Genomic DNA, 10,133 nt, shown 5'->3' on the forward strand with positions numbered 1-10,133 from the left:
TCTCTCCACCACCATGCTCCACTGTCGTTCTCTACCACCGTGAACCACCGTACTGCTCGTCTACCTCCACCGTCGTTCTCTACCACCGTGAACCACCATCTTGCTCGTCTACCTCCACCGCCGTTCTCCTCCACCACAGGTTAGAGTTTTGTTTCTGTGCTTTGGTTACAGACAATAACAGAGAAGATGAAGCATGTATTATTCTTATATATTATTATTATTATTATCATCATCATCATCAAACAACTACTCATTCATTATTGCTGTCCCCTTATCGATAAACATATATTATTATTATTATTTATTATTTATTGTTATAATTTAATTTTTGTTTTGTGTTTAAACATATATTATCCTTCTTATTATTCCCACTTTTGAACATGGGTGTAGGTAAATCTTGAATACTTTTCAAAGTGTTATCAAAAGTTTTTAAATTTTGAACTATTTTTAACAAATGTCCATTGCACACCAACTGTTTGATGAAATGTTTCAACCAAATTTGTGCTTGATGAAATACTTTGATATAATTTGTTAGATATAAATTATCATAATATAGTTTGGCTATGTCATATGTTCGTATTTTGGTACTTTTATTAGGGGTGTTTACAACTTGTCGTCATATGTTGGAACGACTTTTATTCGCATTTTGAAAACTTTCTAATCGTATGTTTGAACATTGGTTTTAGTATGATATGTTTTAATTAGTAGATACAACAATATGCTAAATTTATTATTGGTCTAGACATGTATGATGAAGATGGGTGATATGAGTTTTTGAACTTAACCGTATCAAAAGTTTGTTTATGGTGGTGTTATGACATGTTATTGCGTGACAAGCATAAAAACATATATATATATATATATATATATATATATATATATATATATATATATTGTTTTTTTATTATTTTCTCAAAATTTTTAGTATTTATAGATTTTTTATATTAGTTTCACTTTTTTTAAATTATTTTTACTTTTTTATATATATTTAATATATTTTTAGTTTTTTTATTATTTTTTTATTTGTTTTATAAATAATTTTTTGATTTTTTTAAATAATTTTCTGATATTTATATTTTTAGATTTTTTATAATTTCTTTTTGTTATTTTATTATTTATATGTTAGTAGATTAAAGGGAGATGAATAGAATAGAGAAGATTCCAATTCCAATAACATATTAACCAACCAAACACATGATAGGGATTTTCAAACATTACATTCCATTCCATTCCAATTCCTTTAAAAAAATTCCGTGAAACGAACGCGCCCTAAGAGAAGACATCTAGGGAGAAAGGGAGAGATTTTATTAATAAGATGTGTATTACAAAGAGGGACATGAGATGTATATATGGGGTAGGAAAACTTGGGGAGAAAGCTAATCTATATTAGGTATTGATAACCATAATATTATATATTTATAACACTCCCCCTTGGTTATCAACATAATACGCTTGAAGATGTTGCCTCATTAAAAAACCTTGCTAGGAAAACCTAGTGGGACAAAACCATAGCTAAGGGAAAAAGAGTGCAACGCGTATTATCTCCCCCTGATTTATATATCTGTTAAATGGTAAATATTGATCTTCTGTGAAAGTTGTCCAAAACTTTTGTAGTCAATCATTTGCATCGTTAGCCATTGACTTGCGAATCCTTAGGTTGAATAACGTTTCATGATCTTTATTTGAAAACTTCTATTGCATCATCTCGTAAACATATACCACTGTATTGATAACCCTGTTGTGTTTTTCTGCATCGACAATACTAGCCAAACTTGTTTTGACAAGTTAGTAAAATATAAGTACATATCTTTCATACATTAAATATATATTTTAACTCATTCTGATGTCTCCTAGCTATACACATGCTGATAAATATAAATAAAAGATATAGAAATCCTGTATAGTTAGCAATAAATATTAATGTGCATATGCATTTAATTATGATACTTTTGAACCCATAATATTTCATACTGTGATGGGAAATGATATAGAGTGCATTGTCGGACATCCTTTAACGTACTCAAAGATTGAATCTTGTCTTTGGTAAATTATCTCAACATTTTCAAATGTACCTTGATAGATTGATAAACATATAATTACACATATACTCAAATGGCAGGTCAAGCAATAATTACATCGTGTCAAGGTATTTCAAAAATTCTCCTTCTAGAAGTTCTGCAGTTTCTCTCGATGATATGTACATTATCACTGTAAACTGTGATTATATGAACCTTTAAGAGTCAAATTTTGATAAAAGTATGACTAATGACATCCAACCTATCTCCCTCCTTATCAAAATAATTATTGATTGTACCATGCTCAATCCGACTATATTAGTCCATACGCAATAAGCATAAATCTATGCATTTTCCAATCTATCATGAACTTCTTTACAACTTGACAAATCATGCATGCGTATTCACTTTTCTAGGATTTTTGCTGCATAAAATTGCTCATTTAACACATTAATTTTGTATCACATATCAAAAATCTATATTGTATCATTTCTTTGTTTATTGAGATATTGTACTAATTATATAGATTCTCTTCTATGTGTATGCTTATTGATGCACAAGAATTCCGTCATTAAGATGTATTAGTTAACCTTTCAGGTATTCAACTACCTTAGGAAACTCTTTAAGAGTTACATTTATTTTCAACATATTCAATAATCGTAACATATTCAAATATGAATCTGTATACAACATGAGTCATAGTGTTCTCGAGAATTTAATTTACATGATTTGATCATTCAAATCATGTTGTAAACTTTCAATATCAACTGAATCACAATATTTATTAGACGCATATATCAATTCTCTCGTTTTATTACCGGACTATTTAGATATCGGAAAGTAAATGCTTTCACCATTGGAGAATGCGTCTCCTCACAATTAATCATGGGTCTTTGCAAAATACTTGTGCTACCAATTTTGTCTTATATCACTTTATTGAATTTCCATAATTCATATAAAAGATCCATTTGTATCTAACACATTTTACAACTTTAGTTGTACAGACTGTTGGTCCAAAAAACTTTCCGTTATTTAGAGAATTTAACTCTGCCATGTTTGCGTCTTTCCACTTTGGCAAATCATTTTTCATAGGCAGATCTTAAGTCTTGATCCTCAACAATTTTCAAGCGCTATATTATATACAAAATTATAAAGATGTTGACTTTATTTCGATTCCATATATCTTATAGACATGATAAAATATAATTACTAAGAGCTATTTCTTTTCAGTTACTTGAGGTTCTTAAATAACCATCATGTCTAACGTATTTCAAAGGACCTTTTTACTATACCTCGACTTGACCATCTTTATGACTTGCTCCAATTTTCGAGGAATCATTATTCTTGGAATCGACTAGTCTACCACGCTTCAGGCGTGCCTTAGACTCACTAGTCAGTACCAATATATGGTTGCCCTTCCAGGACGCTTATATTAATTGGAGCGTAAGCAGTTGATTTATGTGATTTAGTCACTCTACATAGGTCAGTGTACGCGTCTGGTAATTGATTCATTAATATTTCAATGAATTATCCTTTGAGCTTTTCTTTTTTTGTTCACATAGTTTACATTGAGGATCAATGATAATTCATTCTAGATCATTTCTTTTTCCAACTGCATTATATCCCCCCCTAATGTTGGGAATGTTGATTCACTAAAGTGAAACTAATGAGCCATAATGGCTCTAAGTATATAATCAAAAGATAATATTTAATACCGACATAAATTCCCAACTTCCTTTGTGGCCTCATCTTCGTGTCTGGTGGTGGATTAATTTCAGTATATAACACACACGAAATGTTAGATGAGAAATACTTGGTTACTGACCAAAAACCAATTATAATGGGAGGAAGTATCATAACTTGTTGGCTTGATGTGAATTAGTTTTTAAGACATGCAAATTCATATGTATTCAAATACAAACATGAACTTTTGCTCTTGTGATAATTGCATTTGCAACCAATTATAGACGTTGAGTAATCGTTTTTAACAAAAAATATTTATGTAACCGAATGTAAATATACCAATTTGGAATAATATGCTTGCTATTTAGCTAAGCCATAGATCATGCAACATCAAGTTGCGATCTTGATAACCATTTAGACGATGCATCGATTTTGAAAACACAAAATGGTATCATGTTAGGATATGTGTATCGTTTTCTCAATTTCATAACATTTAGGGATTCACACCCTCCTTCAATTGGTAAATAAATAATTTCCCTTGAGAGCAAACTTTGCATGTTCAATTATCACGAAGAATCATTTGGTTCTTCAATATATTTCACATCATTGACTCGGTGTGGTCTAACTGGCCGCGCCATTAGATAATCATGATCTATAAACTTCAGGTTTATGATCGTATATGTATTATGCTTCTTTAGTTCAAGACTATAAATAAGAGATAACATTGTATTATCGTTTAAAGAGATCATGTTATTTCACTTTGGTACTTCCGCATTTTGATCTCATATAACTTTGCCACTTGTGGTGGTCGTTCTCATTATTAGCATGATTATAACTATAATTCCGATGACCGATAATCATCGTTACAATTTTTTTCAATGTATATGATCACAACAATCAATACACGATCACATTCACTTAATGAATGATATAAAACCAAATCATTTTCATGGTTTATTCATAATTTTGTCAGACACGAATACAAAATCACTTCAAACCTTTCATACGTTTTAATGATATGGTACTTAATGAGCAAATATGAGGTTTGGCAAATAAAAATTTGTCTTATCCGGTTTTTCCTCATAATTAATCTTCTCTTCACATAGTTAATAATGAGATTACGGAGTATTACACTACGAGTGTCATATCAATGTATACTAATACTCTTTTATAAGAGTAGTGATTAATCAATCACAACTTTTGCTTAGTTGTTCTTTTCAATACAATCTATATAAAAATAATAATGCATATAATAAAAGGTATACTTTAGCATTACACTTCACAACGTTATTACATGCCATCATATAAAAACAAGTTATAATAAAACTTTATAAACTATTTTTTTTCTCATATCTTGCAAACAAATAAAGTTTGAATTTTTGAGTTATTGGTCATTTTCATCCCTGTGGTTTGATACTTTTGCCAATTCAGTCCAAAGTTTGAACTTTTGTCAATTTAAGTCAGTTTTTTTTTCTATAACCCTAGAGAGCATTATCCAAGCCCAAAACAAGTCTGCATTTACTCTGTCGACAACAGTAATCATACCCCCTCCTCTCGTATTTAGTTTTTAGACGGTTCCTAAACTCTCCCCCATGGTGGAATTCAATGGTAAAGTGGTCAAAGCAATTCCGTGAAACCGAATTGTACGGAAAAAACAAAAAATCGTTTCTTTGATGAATGCATAATATTTAGGGTTTAGAGATTAACATATCATAACGAAAATCTGGGTCGTAATCAACTATTATACATTAATCAACAAAACAATTTTTAGTTTTTTCTGTATAATTCGGTTTCAGAGAATTACCTTGACCACTTTACCATTGAATTCCACCATGGAGAAGATTTAGGTAATGTCTAGAAACTAAATATAAGGGGGGGGGGTATGATTACTGTTGACAATAGAGTAAATGCATACCAGTATTTGAGGTTGCTCGATGGTTTTGGGCTTGAATTATGCTCTTCAGGGTTATAAACAAAAAACATAAAAAATAAAAAGAAAACTAAACATTAAATTGACAAATTTTCAAACTTTGGACTGAATTGGCAAAGATATCAAACCACAGGGACTAAAATGACCATTAACTCAAAATTAAAATAAGAAAGACAAAATTACCCTTAAACTAACGGCATAACTGGATGCCGTTAGACGGATGGGACGTAATTGGCTAATATTTAAAACTATGAGGACTAAATTGATAAAATTAAAAATTTTGGACTGAAGTGACGAAAGTAGCAAACCACAGGGACGAAAATGACCGTTAACTCTTATATAAAACAAAAAGTCTAATAATATTGTTTATTGACCAAATATGAAGGCATTGAAAATGATCTTGACCACATAACACAATGGCCGGTGACGTTAGTTTATCCTCTTGGCTTGCAAAAGGTTGAAAGTACTTTTTATATATAATCATTGAACTACTCATTTTCCTTTATTGTACACGACAATCTTACACTTCTTCAAACTTTATTTATGATAGTTTGTTTGAAAAGAATAATATACATATACTACTTTTTTTTTCATGCTGTAATAATAACAATTATTAGCGGGTAAAGAAATCCGTAGCGTTACGATGACAAATCGATTCAAATTCGGTTAATATTAATAAATATATTAAATTAATAAATAATCAAAATAGTATTGACACTCGCATATATGATACGAAAAACAAACATAATACCAACACTCGTAAAACGTATGATACAATAATTATTACATATTTGAAAAAACAAAACTTTTTTTATGATGTGACGTGCCTTGAGACCGACACATGGGCCAATAGTATTATTGCGTTTGCAATGACATTGCCTTTTAAGTCCAATAATAATAATAGTAATAGTAATAAAAAGAACACTTCATTTGATATGTTAAGTATATATTTATATATAATATTGTAAAGGAGAAGTGTGAGAAGTTATAATCATTTGTTTTTTAAATTATGACACATAAAATAATTATGTTTTCTATCAGATAAAAATAAGTATTATGTGTAACAAACCAGAATCATTTAATTTTTTCTGTCAATTACATACCTACTCATATAATATACAAAAGAATTTTGTTTATAGATTTATGTTAAAAGAGGTATTAAATATTATATTTCAATCATTTTTTATATTTTAGAATTGAAAAAATGTCTTGTATAAGTTAAATATATTGATATAGGTTTGTGCTTAGTGTCGTAGTCAAGAAGAAAAAAAAATAATACAAATATTTGGTATGAATGTGACATTTTTTTTTCTTTTTTATTTTCAATGTTTTCATATACATCTAACCATTAGCCTAAAAAAAGTTGCTAACTTTCTAGTAAAATTGAATAGGTTTATTTTACAGAAGATGTAGTAGTAGCTTTCTTAAGCATTCTTCTTGCACCAGCCCTAAAGGGACAAGTCGAGCTCACAAAACCATTTACTAGGTCAAGATAAGTTTGTTGATCGTGACATGTCGCAACGTTAATACTGTTTAACTGTAACAAGTCTCGACTACTTAGTCGTAGCTCATGTCCAATGTTAGCGTAAACCCATCGGCTATCTTTTATGTGCTTTTGTAACCAGTTTGGTAATAATGCTATACGAGCATTTTGCTTGTGTACCACACCGTCATGGTCTTCGACAAAAAAAACAGGAACTTTTGTGATAAGGTCATCGGAGTTGACAATTCGTAGAATTTTTGTTCCTTGTTGTTCTAGGTGGTGGCGAAAGCTTCTATTGCCAACCCTTGGTCCGCCAAACGAGATGACAGATAGACGGGGTGAGTGTTTGATGGTGGTTTTTATATCGTAGGCAGCTAGAATGGCTAAAGAGGCTCCTAGAGAATGACCGGTGATTGTTAGACTTATTGGCTCATCACTATATAATTCTAATAATCTTAAAACTTCTTGTCGTAATAATTGTTGTAGACTCGGGCACGATGATGTGCCTGTGGTATACAGACTTAGAACCCCAGCTTCCACCATGGGTTCTTCGGACAGTTCAGTGGAACTATCCCCACTACAATGAGTGAGAGTAGCTCTTAGATTCTCTAGCCACTCTAGACAAGTGCCGGTCCCACGTAGGGCTATGACGATGTCTCGTCTTCCGAGCCTAGAAATCTCCTTTTCATCATTACAAACCGCCACATAACCTATCCAGCTGGACTGCACTTGCATCCAACGTGGCATCCTCTCTATCCAACGTGGCAAGGGGATAGATGACGTGGCGTGTAAATTTTTCGTCACGTGGTACCCACATCCATGAACCCCTTAACGTCCCAACATCGTACTTTTTGTGTAGCGACATGAAGCATAACTAGGAGAAGAAGGATCAAACTCGAATGATTGGTACGCCGCCTCGACAAAGCTTCCATACCGAATAATCTCGCCACGTAGGACATCATCTAGAGGGTCCAACAAGCCCTCCCAGTTCTTGGTACCATGATATTCCATCCACCTTTCACTTAGCCGAGTTGAAGTTAAAGTTTGACGACTTTCACCCAACTCGTCTAGCAATCTTTCCCATTTAACCGGAGTTCGAGCACCTTTAATATTCGGTACACTCGTTTTATCCCAAATGGCACAACACCATTGACAAGGTGGTGGTTGTGGTGGTGCAACTCTTGTTTTAAATGGAAATGGTGACTTGAAAGTAAGCCTCATTGTATTGTAATATAAGAATATTGGATGTTAAGTGTTTGAGCAAATGAATTAGTTTGATACAAGTAAGAAGATGGCTTTATACGGTTGATATATATACACGTGGTGTCACACCATTATAGAAAAAGTGTAGGGTTATTGAAAACAACTTCACAATAGTGTAGGGTTTGAAAATGATTGCACAATTACATATTTACATTTGAAATGAATGATTTATAACTTGATATTATGATCGATCATAAGTCGGTTTTAACTTTTGTTAATCATGTCGTACAGATATAGTTCCAAACAACTCTTAAAATGTGGTTGTAAGATGTTTATGGGTCACTTCTCTGTAAATTTGTAACTTTCATAGGCTGCATGATTAGATTTTTCTTATGATCACATATTTTGTAATCTTTTAATATACTTTAATGAAACTACAATGAATATGATGGACTAAATGTAGGCTTATAATTTCTAAAAGTAATTTTTAACATGTTTATATAGTTTGTTGAGATATTATATGGATATTAATTGTATGTATAATTAGGGGCATTTTTAATATATAGACTTGTGTTACATGTATGTTCACACTTGTATGTTCACTCAATTGTAACATGTAACACCTTTTGTTAGATTTTAATAAAGAGGGTTATTTGTTTTATTGAGATGTATATATGTAACAAGAGTAGTGGTTCGGCGACGATTGTTTAGTTGAGGTGAGTTGTGATCATCGTGGGAGAGCGGGTTAATCATGATGAGTAACATAACGACTTAATATATGAGTGATATATTCTTTATGCTCTTTTAATGAGTTTTGGACCGGAATATGTGCTTAGTATACTGATTACTTGTAAAAGTCATGCATTGAATATATAGTGATGTTAAAATGTTACGCGCACGGGTTTGGGGTTGAATTAACTTGTGTTTCAGATGTTTGTAAGCATGTTATAAGTGATTTTGGATAATGGATATATTGTTCGTTAACATTAAATAAAGGTAAATGTCTATGTCACACCCCACACGAAAACCGGGTTGTACGTGACTGACTGATACCAAGTTTTACACATCAAACGTAAACATACAGTTTCAAAAGATATTGTCTTAAAGTAAAAATACATATTGTGACATTTTCCTAATTAAATACATATCATCTAGTTTGGTTTCTAGGGTAAATATGTTTTACAAACCAAGTTCAGTTTTATGTATGCTTACTACTGGAGGGTTACATTGACCACATCGGAATATAATATGCTCCACACAATACAATTTCCTGAACTTGAATAGTCTAACATAAGTAAACATAAATTCACCAGCATAAATTATGGGTCAAGTTTCGTTAAATACAGGTTTCATAGTATGTCACAAGCATAAATTCACCAATTTTGTATGAAGCTATGACGTGTACGGGCGTCTTAATTCCCACATGGAAACGTCTTTTTAAGCGGACCAAAAATCATAAGTACTATGTTTTCTTAGTTTCCTAGTCCATAGACATCTATGTTTGGTCTCATTAAAGTTTATTAAATCCAAACTTGCTTCGGGATTAAACGTGGTTAAAATGCTTAAACAAACATGTAACGACTCTTGGTCAGTCGCTCATACCATATAGTCCATATGATGATGCCATCTCTAGTTATGAGTTTCAGGGTCTTATGACTTGTACGAGTTTCAATCATAAGTAAACACCGATCATTTGTGTTTTCATATTTTGCGATTGTATGATTGTACCTTATGTCATACGAACAACGTGAATTGTTGATGTGAATAAAAAAAGATATGTTCATAACATTACTAGATCAATTAGGATTCAAAATGATTA

The 10,133-nt window shown here is 31.6% G+C and overlaps 1 pseudogene; it reads right to left on the bottom strand.

The window, feature by feature from the left end:
• Nucleotides 1-6,873: 6,873 nt before the first annotated feature.
• Nucleotides 6,874-8,332, bottom strand: LOC143591167 (phospholipase A(1) DAD1, chloroplastic pseudogene; annotated as a pseudogene).
• Between the last annotated feature and the right edge of the window lie 1,801 nt (nucleotides 8,333-10,133).

This window comes from Bidens hawaiensis, unplaced genomic scaffold (assembly GCF_021521415.1).
Source record: "Bidens hawaiensis isolate Kalapana, Puna unplaced genomic scaffold, B.hawaiensis_p1.1 tig00039350_1, whole genome shotgun sequence".
Taxonomy (NCBI): Eukaryota; Viridiplantae; Streptophyta; class Magnoliopsida; order Asterales; family Asteraceae; genus Bidens; species Bidens hawaiensis.